The 20,585-nt window shown below is 44.1% G+C and overlaps 1 pseudogene; it reads right to left on the bottom strand.

Moving 5' to 3' along the window:
- Positions 1 to 18,508, bottom strand: part of LOC136399296 (zinc finger protein 91-like) — a 48,619-nt pseudogene extending 30,111 nt beyond the window's left edge.
- Positions 18,509 to 20,585: the final 2,077 nt, after the last annotated feature.

Raw genomic sequence — 20,585 nt, 5'->3', positions numbered from 1 at the left:
TTACTTTGCTTAATCATCATCATTTTCTTCACTTTTGGCTTTTTTGCCACACTTTCCTCACTTTCACTCAGAGGCCGTTTCAACAAAAACCTTTCCATGGAAGTTTGTTTCTTTCTCCCTTTCAAAATGTTTGGCAGGCCATCTAATGGAAGGTGGCAGGAGCTCATGATTCAAGTATCTGCCTGTGACTTAAAGCAAAAAATCCAAGTGCTCGTCTCTCAAAATGCTCGTGATTTCAAGTGTCCCTGTGTCAAGGTACCACTGTATATTATAAGCGTGGACTTTCTCTCCGGTTGTATTTTCTGATATAGAGTTAGGCTGTAGTTCCAGCTAAATTGCTTCCTATACTCCTCATTTTTTTTTTTTATTCATTTTAGAGAGGAGAGGGAGAGAGAGAGAGAGAGAGGAGAGATAGAGAGAGAGAAGGGGGGAAGAGCTGGAAGCATCAACTCCCTTATGTGCCTTGACCAGGCAAGCCCAGGGTTTCAAACCAGCGACCTCAGCATTTCCAGGTCGACACTTTACCCACTGCGCCACCACAGGCCCTATACTCTTCATTTTTAAAGTTTCTGTCTGGTAAGAATTTTCATGTGTTGATGAAATTGTGACTGCTGAATAAAAGTTTTCCATCATTTAAATTTGTAAGGTTTCTCTTTGGTATGAATTCTCTCATGTTTAATAACACGTGAACGCCGATTAAAAATTTTGCCACATATTTCACATTTGTAAGGCTTTTTCTTCCTGGTATGAGTTCTTTCATGTTTAGTAACATATGAACGCCGATTAAAGGCTTTGCCACATATTTCACATTTGTAAGGCTTCTCTCCAGTATGAATTCTCATATGTTGAGTAAAACCTGAACGATGAGTGAAGGCTTTGCCACATATTTCACACTTGTAAGGCTTCTCGCCAGTATGAATTCTCTCATGTTTAGTAACATGTGAAGGCCGTTTAAAGGCTTTGCCACATATTTCACATTTGTAAGGTTTTTCTGTATTATGAATTCTCATATGTTGAGTAAGTATTGACCGCTTATTAAAGGCTTTGACACACATTCCACATTTGTAAGGCTTCTCGCCAGTATGAATTCTGACATGTTCAGTAAGTCTTCCCTGCCGGTGAAAGGCTTTGCTACATATTTCACATTTGTAAGGCTTCTCGCCAGTATGAATGTTCTCATGGTTAGTAAGATATGAACGCCAATTAAAGGATTTGCCACATATTTTACATTTGTAAGGCTTGTCCATGGCATGAACTCTCTCATGGTTAGTAACATATGAACGCCGTTTAAAAGCTTTGCCACATATTTCACATTTGTAAGGCTTTTCTCTGGTATGAATTCTCAAATGTTGAGTAATAAGTGAACGTTGAGTAAAGGCTTTGCTACATATTTCACATTTGTACGGCTTCTCGCCTGTATGAATTTTTACATGTTGAATAAGACCTGAATGATGAGTAAAGGCCTTGCCACATATTTCACATTTGTAAGGCTTTTCTGAGGTATGAATTCTCATATGTTGAGTAAGTATTGACCGCTTATTAAAAGCTTTGCTACATGTTTCACATTTGTAAGGCTTCTCTCCAGTATGAATTCTCTCATGGTCAGTAAGACTTATCCGTCGATGAAAGGCTTTGCCACATATTTCACATGTGTAAGGCTTCTCTCCAGTATGAATTCTCTCATGTTCAGTAAGTCTCATCCGTCGACTAAAGGCTCTGCCACATATTTGACATGTGTATGGCTTCTCTCCAGTATGAATTCTCTTATGTTCAGTAAGTCTCATCCTCCGACTAAAGGCTTTTCCACATACATCACAGGTGTAAGGCTTCTCTTCAGTATAAATTCTCTCATGTTGAACAAGTTTTGAACACAGAATAAAGGCTTTCTCACGTTTTTCAGATTTGAATGTCTTTTCTCCAGTATGAATTCTCTCATGGACAGTAAGTTGTGATTGAAAATTAAAAGTTTTGTCACATTCTTTACATTTGTAACACTTGTCTACAGTATGTATTTTCTTATGTTTATTTAAACATAAGGAATGACTAAAGAATTTCCCACAATGATTGCATTTGTAAACCTCTTCTCCAGTATTAATATTATGTTGACTAATATTGAAATATTGGCACAAAGATTTGTTACATTCACTATATTGGTTTGTCTTCTGTACAATATAACAATTCTGATGTGTGTTGAGATTTGAGGTTTGATCAAAAACTTTCTCACTTTTATGATGGTTCTCTGACAACTCAGTTATTGAATATTTATTAGGATTTGACCATTCGTAAAATTTGTTCCAAGATTCATTAAATTGATTACTTCTGTCTCCATTACACGTATTCTGGCAATCATTGAAAATAAAAAGGCTGTTAGTGAAGGCTCTCACTGCATTAAACATGTAAAATTTCCCCCAATGAACAATTCTATGAAACCTAATGAACCATGATATTTATATAAAAACCACCTCAAGTTTATTAAGTTGTAGACTTTGAACCAAGGAGAAATTATTTCTAGGTAAAGCATAATGAATCCTTGGTTAGAAGATTCTCCAAATGATACACTTTAGAATTTCCGTTTGCATTTTTAATCTCTTCGTTTCTGAAATGTTTGACTCATTGTTTCACCCAATACTGTACTATATTTTAAGTGGTTCAAATGAGTATTTATAGCACCAACTAGATAACTTTTCCGATTTTGCCAATTTTCTTTCAGAGAATAGGCATGGTTAAATAAATTACTTTGAGTCTGTGTTTAGAAAGACACTATTTTCCAAACATAATGTATTTAAGAGGTAGTTCTTCCAAGATATTTTATAGCTTTCTTTTTAAGTGAGAGGAGGGGAGATAGTGACAGACTCCTGCATGCGCCCCAATGGGGGTCCAACTGGCAAGCCCTATCTGGGGCCACTGCTCAAACAACTGATTTGTTTTTAGGTTTGACTCTAATGCTCAGACCAACCGAGCTATCCTCAGCAATTGGGCAATGCTCAGACCAAATTGAGGAATTGGCTGCACGAGGGAAGAGGGAGGTAAGGGGGAGAGGGAGGGAGGAGGGAGAAAGAGGAGAGAAGCAGATGGTCACTTCTTTTGTGTACCTTGACCAGGAATCAACCTGGACATCCATACAACAGGCCAATCCTCCATCTACTGTGCCACCAGCCAAGGTCAATAATTTATATCTTTGATTTCTTTTGGAAACAAATTATTATAAGTAACTGCCCCACTTCAGTTATGTTCATAACATCTGCCCTCACACTCCAACTAACACTCCCAATCTTTTATTAAGTATTCATTTTTGGGCCACATCTTCCATATCTTACCAGTAGCATCTTGTGCAATGAATCCTCTATGGCTGGATTTGGCAACAAATCTTGGGTCCCTTTAGAAGACACAGCTGAAAGATACCAAATAAATTATCACTCACTACACTCAGGTAAATGTGTCTTAAATTCTAATTTATAAAATTAGTACTGAGTACAGGACTTCAGCAACATGGTACAATAGGAATCATCAAAACTTCACCCCTAATGGAGAAGTGAATTTACAAACAATTGCTAACACAACTGCTTTTATTGATGTTTCTAGAAGCCAATTAGAACATAGCAGCCTCAGTAAAAGAGTCACATCAAAACAAAAAAAATTGAAGAGGCTTATATAATATTTGCTCCCAATAGCTGCTCCCTCTCCCTGACACAGCATGGCAATACTGTGAGAAAAGTCCCAATTCCCACATCTATTCTGGAGAGACATAAATAAGTGCAGTGATGATCTGATGTTATTGCCACTGCCTGAGGGACTGGTTTCTCTTCTGTGGGACACAGAGCATGAAAACAATGACAGTACACCATGAATGCACTGTGGTGGCGGATTTTTAAAAAAGGTGACTGTTCAGCCTGACCAGGCGGTGGCACAGTGGATAGAGCATTGGACTGGGACGCAGAGAACCCAAGTTAGAAAGCCCAAGGTCGCCAGCTTGAGCTTGGGCACATGACCCTATAGTCGCTGTTCTTGAGCCCAAATGTTGTTGGCTTGAAGCCCAAGGTCACTGGCTTGAGCCCAAGGTTGCTGGCTTGAGTAAGGGGTCACTTGCTCTGCTGTAGCCCCTTGGTCAAGGAACATATGAGAAAGCAATCAAAAACAACTAAATAGCTACAATGAAGAATTGATGTTTCTCATCTGTCTCCCTTCCTGTCTGTCTGTCCCTATCTGTTCCTATCTTTGTCTCTTTTTCTGTCTCAATAAAAAAAAAAGTGACTGTTCAAACACCAAGGAGATTGGAGTATTAAAGACAGACATGAAGTAAAAGATATTTCCATAGCTGCTAAAAAGAGAGAACATATTTTCCCCGAGCTGCATAGCTCACTTGGTTAGTGTCTTCCTGAAGTGCAGAGGATGCGGGTTCGATTCCCAGTCAGGGAACATAAAGAAACAGATTGATGTTCCCGTCTCTCTATTTCCTTTACTCTCTCACTAAATTCAATATTATTATTATTATTTATTTATTTATTTATTTATTTTAGCAAGAGAGACACAGACAGAGAGAAAGAGACAGAAAGATGAACAAATAGCGACAGACAGGAAGGGAGAGAGGTGAGAAGCATCAATTCTTTGTGGCAACTCCTTAGTTGTTCACTGATTGCTTTCTCATATGTGCCTTGACTGGAGGGCTACAGACAAGCCAGTGACCCGTTGCTCAAGCCAGCGACCTGTGGGCTCATCTCCATACTCCTACTCTAAAACCAGTGACCCCACACTCAATGGTGAGCCTGCACTCAAGCTGGCAACTTCAGGGCTTCAAACCTAGGTCCTCAGCTTCCCAGGTCAATGCTTTAGCTGCTGCTCTACCACCTGGTCATGCAGAAAGTCCTTCTTAAATAGTTATCATAGCTCATCCCTTCTAGCAATTACTTTAAATGTAAACAGATGATACTTCTCAAGTAGAACAAGTCATGGCTAAACAGATTATAGAAAACTTTAGTTACCTTCTGTCTACAAGTTTTAGTTTATAAGTGAGGACACCATAGGACAGGGGTCCCCAAACTTTTTACACGGGGGCCAGTTCACTGTCCCTCAGACCGTTGGAGGGCCAGACTATAAAAAAATCCCTATGCACACTGCACATATCTTATTTTAAAGTAAAAAACAAAACGGGAACAAATACAATATTTAAAATAAAGAACAAGTAAATTTAAATCAACAAATTGACCAGTATTTCAATGGGAACTATGCTCCTCTCACTGACTACCAATGAAAGAGGTGCCCCTTCCGGAAGTGCAGCGAGGGCCGGATAAATGGCCTCAGGGGGCCGCATGTGGCCAGCGGGCCGTAGTTTGGGGACCCCTGCCATAGGATGTAACTAAAAGTATGGGAAAAGGTATTCCATATAAAAGGTAACCAGAAAGGGCACAAGTGGTTATAATAATACCAAATACAAAGGAAGGGTCAAAAAGTCACAAAAAAGAGGGGAACCATATAAGATTAAAACGTGAATTAAAAAGAAAGTGATAACAATTATAAATAGGGATGGGGAACCTCACGGCTACCAAATATAGAAAGACTACATGAAGAAATTAAAAAAAAAAAAGATGGCTACATAAAAATTAAGAACCTCAATATCCCAAATATAACAATAAGCAGCAAAGAATCTAAATACAGAGGCTCAGTAGAGAGACTGAACAAGACTATTCACTAATTATATACAACAGACGAAAATAGTCTATTAAGCAAACCAAACTGAAATAAGATAATCTTGTTCAAATTATTTTTCCTGACTCTAGCCAGTGGCTCAGTAGATAGAGCAGCAGCCCAGTGAATAGACATCCTGGGTTCAATTCCCAGTCAGGGCACACAGGAGAAACAACCATCTACTTCTCCCCTTCCCCCTCCTTTTTCTCTTCCCCTCTCGCAGCCAGTAGGTTGACTGGTCTGAGCATCAGCCCCAGATGGAGCTGGCCAGGCGGATCCCAATCTGGGTGTATGCGGGAGTCTGTCTCACTATCTCCCCTCTGCTCTCAATGAAAAACAATCAAACAAATAAATAACTAAATATTAATAGTTTAAAATTCAACATTTGGACAAAGAAAGAAATACAAATTCAAGCAGATCACTGACTTTTAAGTAAGACATATGTAAAAAGGTCAACAGGAGGACATATTATAATGAAAATATCATTAGTACCATACAACAACTACCGTAAGAGCATAAAAAAAAGAAAAACCTTGTCATGGAAAAGACAACTCTTCCAAGATTATCAGTGGGACACAGTATGCAGATCATGGCTCACACAACGGGGTGCCCCCAGCAAAACACAGGTGGCGATTGATCTTGGCCTGCACCTCCCGGGAGCCCCAGAGCCAGCACACCCAGTGGAATTGCTTCAAGCCACATCAGAGCCCCACCATAAACCACCTCCATAAGGCTGACTCAGTGGCACTACAGTCCTGCTGAAATCACTCCTGTTCTGTGGGGTGGGCTCTTGCACAGGCAACTTTCCACAGTGGTTGGTGTTCGTAGCCAGTCCTTTCAGATCAACAGCCTCAAGGTACATCCTCCCCATTGATGTGCTATCAGCAAGCAGGGCTCAAATACAAGTGGAAGGTGCACAGAGATCACACCAGGGGCAAAGCACAAGAGCCCATCCTGTGTGATTGGGAGAGTGTGCAACTGGGCCCGACAGAACACCTACTACATTAGGCCACTCTGTCAAGCCTGGGACACAGAGCCACTCCTCCTAATACACACAAACAAGCACTGGGAGGCTGCCCGAACTAGGAGATAAAGAAACAAGTCCCAGATGAAAGAACAGAACTAAACTCCAGGCAAAGAACTCAACAAAACAGACAAGAAATCTACTAGATGTTGACTTAAAACACCAGTGATGATGATGCTCAATGAACTTTGTGAAAACCTCTGCAGTATAAAAAAGGACCGGTCAGAAATGAAGGATATAGTACCAAAGTGAAGAATGTACAAGAAATCTATAGATTAGATGAAGCAAAGACTCAAATCAGTGATTTGAAATATATATATATAAAACAAACACAAAATCAAAACAGAAAAAAGAATCCAAAAACATGAGAATAGTGTAAGGTGATTTTAGGATACATTCAAGTGAAAAATCATTAACATCCTGGGGCATTAAAATAAGAAGAGAAAACCGGAAACTTGAAAAGAGGTTTAAGAAAATAATGATGGAGCCTGACCAGGCGGTGGCACCATAGATAGTATCAGACTAGGATATGAAGGACCTAGTTTTGAAGCCCTGAGATCATCGACTTGATCGTGGACTCATTTGACTTGAGCGCCGGCTAACCAGCTTGAGCATGGGGTCACTGGCTTGAGCGTGGGATCATGGACATGACACATGGTTGCTGGCTTGAGCCCAAGGTCGCTGGCTTGAGGAAGGGGTCACTCACTCTGCTGTAGACCCCCTGGTCAAAGCACATATGAGAAAGCAATCACTGAACAACTAAGGTGCCACAACAAAGAATTGATGCTTCTCATATCTCCCCCTTCCTCTCTGTCAGTCCCTATCTGTCCCTCTCTCTGACTCTGTGAAAAAGGAAAAAAAAGGGGGAGGAAATAAAAAGAAAACTTTTCTAACTTGGTGAAGGAAAGATATAAAAAAGTCCAGGAAACTAAGAGACATCCAACCAGATCAATGGTTCTTCTCTATCTCTCACTTCCCCCCACAGCCATGGCTCAGCTGGAGCATGTTGGCTCCAGGTGATGAAGATGGCTCCATGGCCTCACTTCAGGCACAAAAATAGCTTGGTTGCCAAGGAATGGAGCAACAGCCAGATGGGATAGCACTGTCCCATAACACACGTGGTAGTCAGTCTCTCTACCTCCATACTTCTTACTTAAGACAAAAACAAACAAAACATTTTCCTACATGAGAAGTGCCTAATAATTCTGCAACCTACTTCTTACCAAAGGAGAACATTCCATGTGATATCAGCACTTGTGAATCTAAAAGCACAAATGACAAAAATCCAAAAAGAAAGTGAAAACATAGGACAGGCCCAAGGCCCAGACAGCTCTGGACTGAACAAGAGAGAATTACAGAATGACAGTGATGATAAAAGTAGGTAACAGCGAACACTTTTGTATCAGTTGCAGAATATTCTAAGTTCGCTGATGGCAGTAACTTATTGAAGGATCCTATGAGATAGTTGGAAATATTAAACTATTCTAACATAGACGAATTGTGGAATTCAAAATAGAAATTTATTTCATACAAAGCAAAAAACATTTTATTTTTTTATTTTTCTGACAGAGACAGAGAATCAAAGAGAGGGACAGATAGGGACAGACAGACAGAAAGGGAGAGATGAGAAGCATCAGTTTTTCATTGTGGCACCTTAGTTGTTCATTCATTGCTTACTCATATGTACCTTGACTGGGGGGCTACAGCAGACTGAGTGACCCCTTGCTCAAGCCAGTGAATTTGGGCTCAAGCTGGTGAGCCTTGCTCAAACCAGATGAGTCTGCACTCAAGCTGGTGACCTCGGGGTCTCAAACCTGGGTCCTCTGTGTCCCAGTCCAACTCTCTATCCACTGTGCCACCACCTGGTCAGGCGAACATTTTTTTTTTTAAGTATTTTTCTGAAGTGAGAAGCGGGAGGGCAGAGAGACAGAAGACCACATGCACCTGACAGAGAACCACCCAGCAAGCCAACTAGGGGGCGATTCTCTGCCCATCTAGGGCATAGCTCCGTTGCTACCAGAGTGATTCTAGCACCTGAGGCGAGGCCATGGAGCCATCTTCAGTGCCTGGGCCAACTCTGCTCCAATGGAGACTTGGCTGCGGGAAGGGAAGAGAGAGACAGAGAGAAAGGAGAGGGGGAGGGGTGGAGAAGCAGATGGGCACTTCTCCTGTGTACGCTGGCTGGAGTTGAATACGGGAATTCCACACGTAGGGCCTACGCTCTACCGCTGAGCCAACCAACCAGGGCTAAAAGTACATTTTGAAATAAAACAGAAAATTAAGAGTTTCTCACTTTGGGGAAGTGCTTTGTGATGTGAAAAAATTAGTCTAGACATGGTAGGGTCATGTTGCAAATATTCACAGGATTAGAAATTATAAACCAAAAAAACATGACACCTGTCTCTACTTTTCTGAGGATTTCTGCAACAAATTCTAGAATCTAAACTAATTTCTTTCATAACTGATTACATGAGATAAAACCAACACTTAAAAAAAAAAGTTTACGTCGGCCTAGCGTGCGGAGGACCCGGGTTCGATTCCCGGCCAGGGCACACAGGAGAAGCGCCCATTTGCTTCTCCACCCCTCCGCCGCGCCTTCCTCTCTGTCTCTCTCTTCCCCTCCCGCAGCCAAGGCTCCATTGGAGCAAAGATGGCCCGGGCGCTGGGGATGGCTCTGTGGCCTCTGCCCCAGGCACTAGAGTGGCTCTGGTCGCAACATGGCAATGCCCAGGATGGGCAGAGCATCGCCCCCTGGTGGGCAGAGCGTCACCCCATGGTGGGCGTGCCGGGTGGATCCCGGTCTGGCGCATGCGGGAGTCTGTCTGACTATCTCTCCCTGTTTCCAGCTTCAGAAAAATGCAAAAAAAAAAAAAAAAAAAAAAAAAAGTTTAAAATACCATTCCTCAACGACATGTACAAATATTCCCAGGTCTCCAAAGCAATGGAAGAGGAGTCAGACCAAGGCGGCCCTCACAGTCCAAGGGGAGGACCCTGCCCCCACTGCTAATGTGATGACAGAGGTCACTGGACCAAAAGCAGAGTCCCGAGAGGTCACAGGAGCACGGGACGTGTTGGAGACCAGTGTCCCTCTATGACAACAGGGATACATCTGGGCCTCTCACAGCCCTTTCCACTGCAGCAGCTTCCCAACCACACTGTAAGGTCTGGCCTCCTCCCTGACCTTTAGATCTCTCGCCTGTGTCATCTGTCTCCTCATCACACCTACCTGGCTGGAAGGGTAGTGTCTTTCTTCCCGTCACATCCCAGCGCTCCTTCATTTGCTCCAAAAACATGACCAGGACTGGCTTAGAGACAGAAAGACCTGTTTATTAGAAAAAAGAACATGAGTTTTGACAGAGATTGCCCAACTTCTAATCCAGTCAGTGCCAGGTTAAGGAGACATTGTAGGATATGATAATATTTTAGAAATGATTCCTCGGCCTGACCAGTGGTGGCACAATGGATAAAATGTTGACATGGAAGGCTGAGATCTCCAGGTTGAAACCCTGGGCGGCCTGGTCACGGCACATATGAGAAGCGACTACGAGTCCATGCTTCTCGCTCTCCCCCTCAGCCCACCACCTACCTACCTTTCTTTCTTTTCTATCCTTTCTTCCTTCATTTCTTTTTCTTTTCTTTTCCTCCTTTCTTCTCTCCCTCCTTGCCTTCATTACTCGCACTCTCTGTCCTCACTAAAGAGCAATAAATGAAATCTCTAAAAAAATTTATTATTTTTGCCTGACTAGGCATGTGGAACAGTGGATAGAGCGTTGGCCTGGGAAGCTGAGGACCAAGGTTCAAAATCGCAAGGTAACCAGCTTGAGTGCGGGCTCTTCCAGTTGAGAGCGGGGTTGCTGAAAACAGCATGGAATCATAGACATGACCCCAAGGTCACTGGCTTGTGTGAGGGGTCACTGGCTGGGCTGGCGCTCCCCAGTCAAGGCACATGAGAAAGCAATCAATGAAAAACTAAGCTGCTGCAACAAACAGTTGATGCTTCTCATCTCTATCTCCCTCCCTGTCTGTCCGTCCCTGCCTCTCTCTTTCACTAATACAAGAAATTTTTTCCAAAATACAATTTTTTGATACCACCTTTATTATTCTACACAACTTGTGAACTTTGAGACACTGACTTCCTATTCCATGTAAATAAGAAACTTTCTTATACTCCAGTAGACCCCCAGTTTGATCCCTGAGAACGAGAATCTCTAAGTCTGCCATCCAAATCAGAAGCCCCCAAAATGTTAAAGGAAATAAAATGAAACCTGCAGATATAGAATAAAGTCAGGAAGGAAGTCATCCTCACCCAGGGAGACCAGGTTCCTGTAGTTCTCCAACATCACATCCACGTACAGTTTCCGCTGAGCTGGGTCCAGGCATTCCCACTCCTCCTGAGATAAATCCACGGCCACATCCCTGAAGGTCAATCGTCCCTGGAAAAAACAACCACAACAAAGCACATTCACCAGAAGCCACAAGAAGACTTCAAAAAGTCACCCAATATGAAAAGTGTAAAGTGGTTTTCAGCCCTGGCCAGAGGCTCAGTGGATAGAACATTGGCTCAGTGTACGAACATCCTGGGCTGGATTCCCAGTCAGAGCACACAAGAAGCAACCATCTGCTTCTCTTCCCCTCCATCGGCCCCTTCTCTCCTTCTTCCCCTCCTGCAACCACTTGTTCGATTTGGTTCAAGCATCGACCTGGGTGCTGAGGATGGCTGGATTAAACCACATCAGACTCAGGGGCTAAGAAAAACTCAGCTAATTTGAGCATTGGCCCCAGAAAGGGATTGCCTGTTAGATGCTGGTGGGACGCATGCGGGAGTCTATCTCACAACCTAGCCTCCTCTGATATAAAATAAAAAAGAAGCGGTTTTGACCTAGGAGAGTATCCTGAATTATCCAGTAAGATCATTTTGACTCAATAATATTCTCTAACATATATTCTACAACTGAGAAATTAGGATGACACATGTCCATAGATACATTACACAGACTTTACATTTCAGGAAAATAACCGTTACCATTTTTTTCTTTTTCTTTTTTGTTACAGAGACAGAGAGAGGAACAGATAGGGACAGACAGAAGGGAGAGAGATGAAAAATATCAATTCTTCATTGCAGCATCTTATTTGTTTGCTGATTGCTTTCTCATGTGCCTTGACCAGGGGTCTACAGCAGAGTAAGTGACCCCTTGCTCAAGCCAGCAATCTTGGGCTCAAGCTGGCCACTTCGGGATTTTGAATGTGAGTCCTCTGCGTCCCAGTTCAACACTTTATTCACTGCGCCACTGCCTGCTCAGTTGATTTTTCTAAAGAATGAATATTTTCAATTCTTTTTGAATCATAAAATGTATCTTTTATTTTACTTTAACTTTTGTTTATCAGCATGGATTTTCCTTTATTTGCTTCTTTTTAAAAAAAATTTATTCAGTGACACTGATGACTGAAATTATAGGTTTCAGGTGCACAATTGTGTAATACGTAATCTGTACATTGCATTGTGCTCCCCATCCCCAGTCAAGTCTTCCCCCCTCCCCATTTATCCCCATTTATCCTGTTCTACTGGCCCCGGCCCCCTCAGCGTCTGAGTTTCATATGTCCCCTGACTGGGGATCAGCCTGCAACCTTGGTGTGTCCTGAGACGCTCTCACCACCTGAACAGCCAGCTATGTCCTCATGGAATTTACATTCTCACAAAATAGGAACCACAATTTTACTTGAAAATTTACTAAAAGTAATCTTAGAACAAGATTCTTCCTCTGTTATGTGAATATTTTATGAAATATACAGTCAAGAGAACACCTAAAGTTTTACTCCAAACTTGAACAATTTTTCAAAGAATAGTGACCAACAGCCATAAAGAAACTTCTTGAATGTTCACAAGTTTCTTTTTTTTTTTCCGTATTTTTCTGAAGTGAGAAGAGAGTAGGCAGAAAGACGCCTGCATGTGCCTGACCGCAATTCACACAGCAAAACCTCGAGGGGGCGATGCTCTGCTCATCTGTGCCATTGCAATGGAGTATCCAGAGCCATTTTAGCGCCTGAGGCAGAGTCCATAGTGTCGTCCTCAGAGCCCAGGCCAACTTTACTCCAATGGAGCCTTTGATGTGGGAGGGGAAGAGAGAAATAGAGAGAAAGAAGAGGAGGAAGGGTAGAGAAGCAGTTAGGCGCTTCTCCTATGTGCCCTGAACCCAGGACCTCCACACTCTGGGCCAATGCTCTACTTCTGAGCCAACCAGCCAGGGCTTCACAACAGTTTCTTAACTGAGAAGAATAACAAAAAGATCTTAAAAAAAAAATAAATAGCTCAGATACTGTTAAAGTTTTATGCACATACATATTAACATATAGGAACCAGTTATAATTGAAAAGTGGTAAAAAATACAATCTTTGTGTCAAGGAAATCAAGACTATTTTGCAATTTAGTAAATCTATTGAATTTCTTTGTGCAAGATACCTTTTGTGTTTTAGGAACACAGAAGAAAAAGAAACACTCATAAGAATTTAAAAACTTACAGTTATTGTTTCCTTCTCTCTCTTTTTCTGAAAATTCTGGTGTATCATTAGAGCTATAGCTTACAAATTTAACCGAATTAAAATACATTAAAAACATGATTCAGCCTGACCAGGCAGTGGCACAGTGGATAAAGGTTGAACTGGAACGCAGAAGACCCAGGTTTGAAACCTTGAGGTCGCCAGCTTGAGCGCGGGCTCATCTGGTTTGAGCAAACCTCACCAGCTTGAGCCCAAGGTCGCTGGCTTGAGCAAGGGGTCACTCACTCTGCTGTAGTCCCCCGGTCAAGGCACATATGAGAAAGCAGTCCATGAACAACTAAGGTGCTGCAACAAAGAATTGATGCTTCTCATCTCTCTCCCTTCCTGTCTGTTTGTCCCTATCTGTCCCTCTGTTTCTCTCTTTGTCTCTGTTACCAAAAAAAACCCCACAGAAAACAAAGAAGAATGATTCACCCTGGTCGTTTAGCATAGTTGGTTAGAGCATCCTCCTGATTGACAAATGCTTTGGGTTGAATTCCCAGTCAGGGCATAACAGGAAGAGATCAATATTTCTGTCTCTCTCCCTTCTTATCTCTCTAAAGTCAATAAATCAAAACTCAAAAAACAATTTTATGATGATTTAAGTATAAGGAAAAGCAAGAAGGTGTCTAACCAGGCGATGGCACAGCGGATCGAGTATCGACCTTAAATGCTGAGGCCCAGGTTTGACAACCTGAGGTTGCTGGCTTGAGTGCGGGCTCACCAGATTGAGCATGGGATCATAAACATGACCGCATGGTTGCTGCCTGGAGCCAAAGGTTGCTGGTTTGAAGCCCAAGATTCCTGGCTTGAGCAAGGGGTCACAGAGCTCCATCCCCTGGTCAAGGCACATATGAGAAAGCAATCAATGAACAAGTAAAGTGCCACACAACGAGTTTATACTTTTCATTTCTCTCCCTTCTTGCCTGTCTTTAACTCTCTCTCTAAAACAAAACAAAACAAAATACACGCCAACAGTGATAATGGAGAGTGTGCCTGCAACATGAGTCTGGGGTATCATGAAAATTTATACGAACAAGGCCTGATTGGCTAAAGCTTCTGTGTCAAAAGTCAATAATCTCCAGGAAATAAAAGTACAGTCTCCATTTTCAAAGCAACAAAAACTAAGTAGAAGAGGGGAGTTTCTAGATAATACGGGATAGTTTTCCACATCCCTCACAAATCCCTACTAGACCCTTGTTAATCACAAAGGGGAACTATTAACTCTGCAGTGAACTGGGATCCTCAGCCATGTGAATATCAGGTAACTGAGGCACACGTATAAACACGTCATCACTGGTGTGACATTACCAAAAAACCTCCTATATAAATGAGAAAATTATTTGAACATTATAAAAAAAACATGTTTCTTTTAAATGTCAATCCACATGCACATCCCATTTTGTATTTTCCAATAGTTCTTCTAAATAGCAAGTCTTTCTCAGCAATCTAGTGAGCAAGTTTTTTATCTTTTCTCTGCTCCTCCCTGTCAGAACTTCCTCAGCTATTCTGACCCAGAGAAGGTGCATTTCCTTAATCCTGACCCACAGAGCTGACGCTGCAGCCAGATGAACCTAAAGCCTTCGTCACTGATGCCCGAGCCTCTGACCATCCCCACAGGGATGGTGGACACGGTGCCCTCCCAGGTTGATCTGTCACAGAGGGGTGTTTCCAGTAGTTGAAGGGCATTAATTCATGGTTGGAATTGTTCATGTCCTCAGGGAGCCTGGACAAAGGAGAGAATGCACAGAAGGCTCTGGACAGAGAGAAGTATACAACCTGCTGATTTTAATAATCAAAAGATAAAGAAAAAAGTAAGGAAATGGAAACATCCTCCATTGGCAATAACGTCAGAAGTAGGGAATGAAAGGTTGCAGATACTAAACCCACTGAAGTTAGGAGGAAAAGCAAACACAGCCTCTGCCCAGGACACACTGCTTACCTGAGAAGCAGCCATTCTGTCCTGGTCCTGCTTGTTCTCTCAGGTGACAGTATGTTGAGGAGTCAAGTCTGCATTTTGAGACAGTGCCTTCACACGTGTCCATCCACACAGCCGTTAATCTGCTTCCACCCTACTCACAGACAGAAGGACCTGGAAACACTGAAAATATTAGGTAGAATAGACAGCGATTAGGGCAGGAAAAGGGGAGGGTGAATAAATGGGGGTTTATCTCACCCATTAAAGGAGAGAGTCAACAGTTTAAGGTCTGCCAAAGAAAATCACCAGATGTTCAAAAGGCCTTGAGACCCCTATGTTATTCCCAGTATCAGGAAAGGGAAGTATTAAAATTTACAGTTGAATAGTGTATAATGTCTAACACCCCGAAAAGTAGAGGCACTTGGCCCTGGCCTGTTGGCCCAATGGTAGAGCATCGCAGGGTTTGATTCCTGGTCTGGGCACACAGGAGAAGCAACCATCTCCCCCCCTTCTCTCTCTCTCTTTCTCTTCTCTTCCCACAGCCATGGCTCCACTGGTTCAACCATGTTGGTCCTGGGTGTTGAGGATGGCTCTGTGGCCTGTCTCAGGTGCTAAATATAGCTCAGTTGCCGAGTAATGAAGAATATTCCAGGTAGGTAGAGCATCGCCCCATTAGGGGGCTTGCCTGGTGGATCAAGTTCTAGGAACACGAGGGAGTCTGTCTCTTGGCCTCCCCTCTTCTCACTTAAAGAAAAAAAAAAAGTAGGGACACTCAGGCTACCAGAATTTGCCCTCTTGTGCCTTTTTCCAAGTATATAGCTTTGCTTAACAAACTGCTTTCTTTGCTTGAAAGCTGTGACCTTGCCCTCGCCTGAATTCTTTCTCACCAAGTAGACAAAAGACAAGGAGGGAGAAGCTCTAGACTTGGGCCTTCTCCATTGATAAAAGGACCACCCTCTTGTCCTTCCTCAGAGGAGAGTCAGAAAAAATAAGCTCCTGCAGGGAGACCACACTGTATTATTTTCCTGTCTTCACCTGTGTGTCCTCCTTCAGACGTCCACACATTCCCACAGCAATGAGAACGGGCGCTGCTCTCCTGAACGCCCAAACCCAACACAACACCCTGTCACCTCCCCTGACCATCCCTGCTCCCCACTCGTACTCATGCATCCAGGAAGCTCTCCTCTCTGGGGCATGTCTGTGCCCTGCTCTCACTTTTGCCTGTCTCTCTCCTAAGCTCCAAGGGCCCCTCTTTTGCCTCTGAAACTTGTTCCGAGTCCACTTCTATCTCTATTACTTGAAAAAATAGAGAGAGAGAGACAGACAGAAGGACAGAGGGGAGGGGGACTGGGGAAGAGGGAAGGGGAAAGAGGAAGAGGGAGAGAGAGAGGGAGAGGAAAAGACAGAGAAACAGATAGGAAAGGAGAAAGATGAAAAGCATCAACTCATAGTTCCTGCACCTTAGTTGTTCATTGATTGCTTTCTCATGTGTGCCTGGTGGGGGTGGGGAGTCCAGCTGAGAAAGTGACCCCTTACTCAAGCCAGTGACCTTGGGCTCAAGCTAGCGACCACAGGGTGGGGTCATGTCTATGATGCCATGCTCAAGGCAGCGACCCCATGTTCAAGCTGGTGAGCCTGCGGTCAAGCCAGTGACCTCTGGGTTTTGAACATGGGTCCTCTGTGTCCCAGTCCAACGCTCTATCCACTGTGCCACCCCCTGGTCAGGCTCATTAAAATCTTTTTAAGTAAAACATTTCAGCAACTGTTAAATAAATTATAAAGCCACAAGACAATATCTCAAATTAATCATGCACATCCTGTAAGCTCACCATTCACCAGGTCTGGGTTCTCCTGCTTCCTGCTTCAATGTATTTCTGTCTGTGGATCTGTTTCTGTCTCTTTCTGGTTTTCTGCACTGTTGTCCTTTTCTCTATTCCTGTCCTGTGCCTGTTTCCTGGAACTCTTAAACCTATTTCACTTTGCCTGACCAGGCGGTTGCGCAGTGGATAGCGCGTTGGACTGGGACCCACCAAGTTCGAAACCCCAAGGTCAAAGGCTTGAGTGCAGGGTCTGTGGCTTGAGGAAGGGGTCACTACCTCTGCTGTAGCCACCACCCCCTCTCCTCAAGGCACATATGAGAAAGCAATGAATGAACAATTAAGGTGCTGCTACTTAGAATTGATTCTTCTCATCTCTTTCCCTTCCTTTCTGTTTGTCCCTCTCTCTGACCCTGTCAAAAAATTAAATAAATAAATAAATAAATAAATAAATAAAACTCTATTTCATTTTAACGTGCTTTCTTCATGATCTTTCGAAGTGTCTCATTTTCGTACATGTCAGTCTTTTTCCACCCTCCATACTTGTGTGCCCTCTATTTGCCCAGTTAGTTCTTTCTGTCCCCACCCTCTCCCTGCAGCTCGCTAACTCAGAGCTGCTTCTCCCTGGGTTCCCACACCCCTAAACCCCCTTTCTGTTCCTGTTCGCCACCCCCAGCTCTCCTCCTCTAAGCCACTCCCTCCTTCTGAAGTGCCCCGTCCTGCGCCCCCACTTCTGCTCACCAGCCCCCTCCCTGCGCCCTTCTCTCCGGGCCCCTCCCCCTCCTCGGGGTTTCTCCCCTTTCTTCCCCTCGCGCTCCTCTCCCCGGTTACTGTCACTCTCCCCGTCGCGGTCCCGTCCCCCCGCACCCCCACGTGGCGGTCTCTTCATGGCCCCTCACTGCCCTCTCCTCCCCTCCCGTGTCTCTCTCCGTCCCCTGACCCCTCCCAGCCCCGCTCTGCGCGTCCCCGGGGCCCCTTCGCTGTCGCCGCTCCCACACAGCCTCCCCACGAGGGGCCGGGGGCCCTTCTGGGGACCCCGCGTTCTCGCCCCGAATCCCCGCCCCGTGGAGAGTGTGCTGTTCTTGCACCCGGGCCTCTTATTAAATGGGGTGGGGTCTCAGGAGGGGGTCCGCAGGTCCCTAGGCACGAGGGGGGGGCAGTTCGGGTTCTACGGGCCGAAGGAGGGCGCACACTGTCCGGCTCCCCGGACTTTAAACTCCGCGGGGGGGGGGGGTGCTGCCCCCTCGGGACCGAGGCAGGAAACCCCGCGGCAGGACACGGGCTTGGCGGTCTCAGCGTTTCCCCGGAAACCGACGCGGAGCCCCCACCCGGCAGCGCAGCGGGCAGGCTCGAGGCCTCTCACCGGGACTCCGCACTCACCGCTGGGGGCTCGGGAGCGGGGCTCTCGGCGTCCGCAGCGACCCTCAGGTTGCCCGCGTGCAGGAACCGGAACGGGGAGGTTCGAGTTTAAACCGGGAAAACCGTCAGGATGGCTGCTTAACCGTCGCGACTCCACAGACACAGGCGCTATTAGAAGCTGCGCGTGCGCATCGTCTCAACAGCCGGCTGGAGATTGGCCGCCTGAGCGCTTTCTCAATGGGCGGGACACAGGGCGATTTGCGACTGACAGCAGAAGAGAGAGGGGAGCGTGCATGGGCGTGGCATGGGCTCCCCTCCACCTGCTCTCATTGGTTATGGCCTTTCCTTGTTTATTGGTTTGACTCACCCATATCATTATTGCTAAAATTGAAAGATTTCTTTCAGCACTTCATATTATGATGACCCTCCCTGGGTTGTATTTTGGATAAGATCTTTGCCACACATTACATATTTAAAAAAAATTTTTTTTTAAAGACTTTATTCAATTTTCAGAGAGGAGAGAGAGGGAGAGAGGGAGAGAGCGAGCAAAGGGGCAGGAGTAGGAAGCATCGACTCCTATATGTGCCTTGACCAGGCAAGCCTGTGGTTTCTAACCGGCAACCTCAGTGTTCCAAATCTTTGCTTTATCCCACTGCGCCACCACAGGTCAGGCCACACATTATATTTTTAAGAGTTCTCTGAGGCTGACTAGGCGGTGGGCTCAGTGGATAGCGCATCTCTGCCTGGGAAGCTCAGGACCCAGGAGGAAACCTGAGCTTTCCCGCTTGAGGGTGGGATCACAGACTGGACCCCAAAGGTAGCTGACTTGAAGGCCAAGGTTGCTGGCTTAAGCAAGGTATCACTGGCTCAGCTGTAGGAGCACATCACCCATCCTTGATTGACCCCACACCGCCAGGCACGTTTAAGAAACAATCAATGAACAACTAAGTTGCGGTAACTATGAGTTTATGCTTCTCATCTTCCTCCCTTCCTGTCTGTCCTTGCCTGTCTCTCTCACTAAAAAAGGGGAAAAAATTTAATGCAGTTCAAAATGTATCACTATAAACATACTGCTTCCTATGTAATATGAAATTCATATTTTTTTATCCTTTAGAAATTTGTCCTTTGAATACAATTGTGTGTGTGTGTGTGTGTGTGTGTGAGAGAGAGAGAGAGAGAGAGAGACAGGAAGGGAGGGAGATGAGAAACATCAATTCTTCGTTGTTCATTGATTGATTTCTCATATGTGCCTTTACTGGGGGCTACAGCAGACTGAGTGACCCCTTGCTCAATCGAGCCAGCGACCTTGGGTTCAAGTTGGTGAGCCTTGCTCAAACCAGATGAGCCTGCGCTTAAGCTGGTGACCTCAGGGTCTCGAACCAGGGTCCTCCACATCCCAGTCCGATGCTCTATCCACTGTGCCAGCGCCTGGTCAGGCTGAATACCCTTAGGCTCTGAAGTTGGAAGGAAGCTTTAACACTTTTCTTCCATGATGAGATCAAAGAAGATAGAATTTAGGGGCTATAGTCTCATAATTTGGACTTGCATTATTGTCTTTTAACTCTGATTCATGACATTTGGGAGAGTATAATAACAATATTGTAGCAGTGCAGTTTCAGACTCTGGACTCCAGAACCTGCCCACCATTCCCTGCCCACCATTCATGAACATACACTGTAGGATTATATTTCTTTCTTTCTTTCTTTCTTTCTTTCTTTCTTTCTTTCTTTCTTTCTTTCTTTCTTTCTTTTCTTTCTTTCTTTCTTTCTTTCTTTCTTTCTTTCTTTCTTTCTTTCTTTCTTTCTTTCTTTCTTTCTTTCTTTCTTTCTTTCTTTCTTTCTTTCTTTCTTTCTTTCTTTCTTTCTTTCTTTCTTTCTTTCTTTCTTTCTTTCTTTCTTTCTTTCTTTCTTTCTTTCTTTCTTTCTTTCTTTCTTTCTTTCTTTCTTTCTTTCTTTCTTTCTTTCTTTCTCTCTTTCTTTCTTTTTCTCTTTCTTTTTTTAGGTGAGAGGAGGGGAGACAGTGAGACAGAGTCCTGCATGCACCCTGACTGGGATACACCTGGCAACCCCATCTGGGACTGATTATCTTTCTTTCTTTCCTTCCTTCCTTCCTTCCTTTCTTTCTTTCTTCTTTCTTTCTTTCTTTCTTTCTTTCTTTCTTTCTTTCTTTCTTTCTCTCTTTCTTTCTTTTTCTCTTTCTTTTTTTAGGTGAGAGGAGGGGAGACAGTGAGACAGAGTCCTGCATGCACCCT

This window comes from Saccopteryx leptura, chromosome 3 (genome assembly GCF_036850995.1).
Source record: "Saccopteryx leptura isolate mSacLep1 chromosome 3, mSacLep1_pri_phased_curated, whole genome shotgun sequence".
In the NCBI taxonomy this organism is placed as follows: Eukaryota; Metazoa; Chordata; class Mammalia; order Chiroptera; family Emballonuridae; genus Saccopteryx; species Saccopteryx leptura.
The sequence above is the reverse complement of the archived record's forward strand: the minus strand, read 5'-3'. Positions and strand labels throughout refer to the sequence as shown.